At 35.8% G+C, this 6,499-nt stretch overlaps 1 long non-coding RNA gene across 1 annotated transcript; it reads right to left on the bottom strand.

Annotated features, from left to right (window-relative positions):
* Positions 1–3,264: 3,264 nt before the first annotated feature.
* Positions 3,265–5,160, bottom strand: LOC138899497 (uncharacterized). Its single transcript, XR_011411186.1, has 3 exons — positions 4,914–5,160; positions 4,703–4,816; positions 3,265–3,465 (listed from the first exon to the last, which is right to left on the bottom strand). It is a non-coding gene; the product is annotated as an uncharacterized lncRNA (long non-coding RNA).
* Positions 5,161–6,499: the final 1,339 nt, after the last annotated feature.

Here is a 6,499-nt window from a genome sequence, read left to right on the forward strand (position 1 = left end):
ACTCATCGGCTAACATCGTGGGCATATCCTCAGGTTGCACGTCAATAGTACGTCGGGCTCCCCCAACTGGTAACATTGTAGGAGTCTGATAACCATGGGCCACCTTTTCTTGGGTACGAGTAACTGGAGTTTGTGCTTTACCCCCTGCCTGGGAAGTAGCTGGTATAGTGGGAAATGCTCCGGCCTGAGCCAAACTCTCGAACAATCAAACCATGCGGATCAAATCATCCTGAACAACTGGTGAAACAAATAGACCTTGGGGATCCTGAGTTGATACCTCTGGCTCAACATAATCATGAAACTGCTCCTCAACACTAGCAACTTGTGGCTATATAGGAGTTGCATGAGTAGGGACTCTAGTTGTTGAGCGTGCTCCAACCCTACCTCATCCTCGGCCCCAACCTTTCATGGCCTTGGCCTGGGGTATTGGGGTACTAGTTCCTGCTCAACTACACTAGGAGATCGTGTTCTCACCTTCTGTGAGAGAAAAAAATCAAAGATTAAGACTTAGGGATAAATAAATCCGCACGACAGAGAATGAAAGAAAGAGAAGTTTTCCTAATAGCCCAATAGCCTCTCGAAGAAAAGTATAGACGTCTACGTACTGATCCACAAGACTCTACTAGACTTGCTCATGACTCGTGAGACCTAAGTAACCTAGTTCTCTGATACCAACTTGTTACGACCCCAAATCCCACCTGAGTTGTGACGACACCTAACATCACTTGATAGGCAAACCAACAATTAATATGCAGAAGTAAACTTGAATAAGAGTACTAAATAGTCTCACCAGTAGAATAATCATAAATAACTGAAATCAATAGCAACAACAAAACTAAAAACTATCCCACAACCTGGTGTCACTGAGTACATGAGCTTTATAAGCTGAACCAAATATATAGTACAATCTAAAAGATAAAATATTAATAACATGAATTAATAGAAAATGGACTTCAAGGCCTGCAAATGGAATAGTAATTACCTCGTAATCTCCAAAACTGGTACTGATGCCACTCTCTAGAAATCACCCCTCTCAGCAGCACCTTGATCTGCACATAAAGTGCAGAGTATAGTATGAGTACAACCTACCCCATGTACTCAATAAGTAACAAGCCTAACCTCGGGCTAAAAGTAGTAACAATATAGGAAAGGTCTAATACTCACTTCCAATAGCCAATAACAATAATAACGGTATATAACGGCAAACGAAAAAGTAGATCAAGTAATACCAAGCCCAATCTTTTCACAATAAGAAGGGAAATAAGCATGTTTTTCAAGAATAACAGTTAAGGCACAGATTCTTCCACATAAATCACCTAAATATGGTTTCATCAATTAAACTATGATTCCATACTCAACACATCAAATAGATACATCAAGTACCAATAAGCATGAGGGAAGAAACACAACCATATATCTGCATGACATTATACGTGCCAGAATCAATAATATAGCAGTTAAATCATCAAGTATATCAAATCTCAGCACATGTATAGTGCCCAACACAGTTTCCCTTCAATCATCACATACAACAACACTCACCACTATACAGGTGCCTGACACAAGCCCCTCACCAAGCACATATATGACCTGTGTGCTTGCACCCACAGGTTATTACCTGACTCTGGAGGGGTGGGTCCTAGACCAAGAACCTATCGAATCAAAACCAATGATCAATATCACCTAGCTCAATATGGGGCCTAGCATACACGTCATCTCACTATCAATACCACTTAGCCCAATATGGAGTCTGACGCATGCATCACCTCACTATCAATATCAAATCGGCTCTATGGCCCAAGATCAGTCATCAACCTCAAGTTTCAAATTCTCACATCTCATAATACTCATCTCAACTCGCGTCACACATATAGTGGCACCAACAACATGTGAGATAACATATAAAGAATGCACATAAACAGAGATATAATAGGCGGATGTAGCACCATGATTGAGAATATGACTCAAATTAAGGAAACAGCTCAATATAGCAAGAACAACCCTATCACGTCTCAAACAAATAAAAATATAGCCTAGACATAATTTCTAACTTGAATAATAGCTCACATAGTCATAAAAGTGAAGAAAACATGGAAATAAAGGAGCATGATAGCAAAACAAGGCACATAATGGCCTAAGGTGTACCCAGATCATGAATAACTCCGGTGTACGCATATACGCCTGCCACCTAGCACGTGCATCACCCCTAACATGTATCAAATACCATATCCAACGAGGACATTACCCTCAAACCAAGTTTAGATAAGTTACTTACCTCAAACAAGCCGAGTCAATACTCCAAAAAAGTCTTCCCTCGCAAATCGTCCTTCGAACAGCTCAAATCAAGTCGAGTAACACACAACGGTGTCAAATAATGCTAGAGAAAATAATATTGGAGCATAATTAATGAAAAATACAAAGTCAACCAAAAAGGCCAACCTTACCCGCACCCCGGAACCCGACAAAAGTCACAATACCGATCACCCATTCCAGCACGAGTCTAAATATATAAATTTCATCCACATCCGACTCCGAAGCGGGTTTCAAATCCCAATTATTCATTTTACAATATTTCTCACAAAAACCCCAATTTTCTCCTTTAGATTTCATCAACCAAAAGCCAAAATCAAGGATAGACACTACTAGAAAATTACCATATTGCAACGCTGAAAACTCTATTGCTAAATACATCTAAACTGTTACAATAGGGATATTGCAACGATTAGGCATCTATTCCATTTGCTCGCATGCCATTATCTCTAAAGCAACGGTTCTTGTAATGGTTTCCATAGCCGTTTCTATTGTACCGTCTATGGCAACGGTTATTCCTTTTTTTTATGCAACAAGTTTTTTGCTCTATTGCAATGATTTCCAACCATTACTATTAGGTTTAATGCAACGGTCCAAAACTGTTACTATTTGATTTAATGCAACAATTATGTAGGATATTGCAACGGTTATCTAAAGAGATTGCAGCGGGTTTTTTCTACTGCTACGGTTTTGTGTAATCGATTAAAAGCTATTGCATCGGTTCAAATAACATAGTGCGATGGTTTACAGATCTCTATTGTAACGGTTCCCATGACCTATTGCTGCGGTTTACCTTTTCTAACGAAACTTTGCCTATTGGAATGGTTCTAGATGGCTATTGTAACAGCTGAATTGAAACACCCTATTGTAAATATTACATACATGATAATTGTAATACAATAAAATTTGTATAATTTTCAAAGTGAAAGTATTCATAAACATTCACAAACCAAATTAATTATCCAACAAATTAGTAATACCCACAAAAACAAAATGTTCTAACCAAAGTTCATAAGTTTAACAATTCAAAGTTCCAAAAGGTTCGATAAGAAAAGATTCCTTGAATATCTAAAGTTTCAGCAACAATTCCAAAATCTTCTTAAGTAAGGTCTAGATCTTCATCACTTTTGACTTTATTTTCATCATTTTCTCCACCTATAAAAGAGGGTAACAAAGTCATTACCTTCAACATATTTCTCATTTGCAATAAGAGACATCCACACAAAAAGATAAGTCAAGATTCAACGATGCTAGGTTAGGAACACCAACTTTGTACAAGTCAAAAAATCTCAATCATATTTCAAGTTGGAAAAACCAACAATATGATGCCAATAGGAACATACAGAAAACTAACAATTCTGAAAAATAAGCACGAGAAGAATGTTTTTTGTGTTGTTGTGATCGCAAGACAAGTTTCTCTATTTGATTATAAATTACTATTATTACGTACTTCGTCTTTCCAAGTAACTTGTATATAAAGCAATAGCAACCCATTTTCAGAACAAGAGAAAAGTTATTACTACTAAGTACTTAGTAGCTAAACGTTATTGAGAACAACTTTTCTAAATGGAGCCCATAAGATGGAGAAAACTGAGACTGAGGCTGAGGTTGCAGGGCCAATACAACTAAAACTAATGGTTCGCCTTGCTGTCGTTTCATACCATCTTCTTCTGACAATAAACATCCAGATTTCAGTCACAAGAACTGTTGCAGGGCCAAATATTTTGTCTCAAGACAAGTTGTAAATTGGACTTGTAAAAGCGACTCTTGTACTTGGTTCTTTCAGTAATATGATTAGAAAATTTTAGCTTAGGACATGAAACTAATAGTCGTTAGTTGTATGAATTTTCTAGTATGGATTTAATTTTATCAGTTGGAGACTCCAACTTCACAGTCTATAAGTTTGCTTCAGCATCGTTCTCCTGGCTAAAGATTGTGACTATTTTCCAAAACTTATCTGATTTTGGATGGTATTTTTGCGTTTTCTCTCATTCTAAATACTGAACTAATTGAAATAATTTATGCTGTATCAAGGATGCATCTTTAACTATTCTTTAGACAAGATGACCAGAAGCAAACAAGTGATAAGTTAAGCTATTGAACTAGTGAGCACTTGATTCTGAGGCTTAAAAAGATTTTTTGTTCTTACTTATTAGGAAACAGAGCTAAACTACGCAAAAATATCCGCTTATTACCACAACAACAACAGCTCAAGTTTGTTAAATTAAACCTAGAAGTCCAAAAATCAGAAAGAACAGCAAGAAACAAGCAAATCAACTTTGACAGTAATTTTAGAAGATAAAAACAGAAAATATGTATATGCTAGTAAATAAAATCACCATAAATATACGACTAAAAGATAAGGCAACAAACTGAGCATAACACTAACTACCTTGATTTTTGACTTTAGTAACAGCTCATTTCTCTCTCCAATCCAAAGAAGAAGGACTATCAACAATACCAATATCACTTGAAACTCCAGTAGAAGATGACCCACATTAATAACCTAAAATTAAAGAATTCAATGTTGCTTACAAGAAGACCTAAGATTTAAAAAAAGGAACGATTAAACAAAATACCCAAATCAGATAAAAAAAACTTACACATTCATTTTGACGGCTTCTCTAATTCAAGCATAAAATTGATTTTGGAATTTGGGGATTTGGGGAAGGTCAGCAATTGTCCTTGAGATGAATCTATAAGGAGTTGAAAGATATTAGAAGTTGAAAGATCTTTATATTTCTGGTGTTGGTTTTGGATTTTAGGAGTGGAAGAGAGGATTTTGGGGTAATGAATTTTTTTATCTTTGAGAGGCAAAAAGAAAGAGATAGGTTCTTTGGGTGTATCGAATAATACTAATCGATGGGTGAGTTTATTGGAAAAAGGGAAAAAAGGTTTTAAATTTTATATTTACATTATTAAAATTAATTAAATATAAAAATAGTGGTTGATTTGGCGGGTTTAACAAATTCTAGGGGGGGGGATGAGGAGGGAATGAAAAATCATTTCCATAAAAGTTTTTTTCTCAAAAACCGTTGCCATAAATATGTCTATTGGAACAGTCTAAACATTCGTTGCGAAAACAAAATTCTATGGCAACGGTTCTATTACAATTGCAACATTTCTGTTACAATTGCAACGGTTTGATAGCTAAACAGTGTTGATACCACCCAAATGCTATTGTAACGGTTGTAATCGTTACTATATCCGTTCTATGGCAACGGTTTGTGAACCGGTGCTAAAACAATTATTGTCATAGGCCCATTTTTCAGTAGTGAGAATCACGAATAATAATTAAATCCGAGTTAGAATACTTACCCAATCCAAGTGGGTAAAAATTTCCTCAAAGGTTGCCCCAATCCGAGATCCCAATATCAAAATATTAAAAAAATGAAGTTAAACCCTTGATTAAAAATGTTCTGCTCGGTAATTCTCGCTTCTTCAACCAAATCTGTCGCTTCTACAGTGTCGCTTAAGACACATTTCTGCGAGTCCCACTAAAATCCGGGTCTTCTGTATCTACGACCAAGCTTTGGTGATATCTAAATCCACTAATAAAATGTAAATGGACACGGTTGCATGCATTATAATTTACCCAACTATGAGTCGGGATCGAATCCCATAGAGAACAATATGTAGGCGATTAGGCATGTAAGAGAATTATCACTTATTATGCTAAGCTGAACACTTAAAAGGGTTTTGAGAAAATATTTATGTCTAAATGCGAAAATATAAACTAACCTAGAAAGTATGTAAAATGATCAATCGTTGCAGGCATTGATGCAATGGGAATTACACTCAAGTAATGATCCAATGTATTTTACGATTTTACAAGTATGAGCGAGTTTATGTTAACTAGCATCGGGTAATAATTCTATATTAGCTTCTTCAGATGACTAACAAGACTTCCTAATTGAATTATCCCTAAAATAATTAAGAGATTAAGCACACCCGAATATGACTACAAGTAGTTCAATCCTATCCCTAGGTAGAATCTATAAAGTGAGGGATAACGCCTCAAGTTCTTGTTAATTAATCTTTCTCAACCCCAAATTATCTTTTCCAAAATTATTTCGAAGTTAATGGGTGAGTCCAAGGGTTAGCTAATCCCTTTGGAAACATTAAAGAATAAATTAATTAAAGAAACAATAACTCACTTCATAATAAATAAAAATTATTCAATACATAA

The sequence above is a fragment of the Nicotiana tomentosiformis genome, chromosome 9 (genome assembly GCF_000390325.3).
Source record: "Nicotiana tomentosiformis chromosome 9, ASM39032v3, whole genome shotgun sequence".
In the NCBI taxonomy this organism is placed as follows: Eukaryota; Viridiplantae; Streptophyta; class Magnoliopsida; order Solanales; family Solanaceae; genus Nicotiana; species Nicotiana tomentosiformis.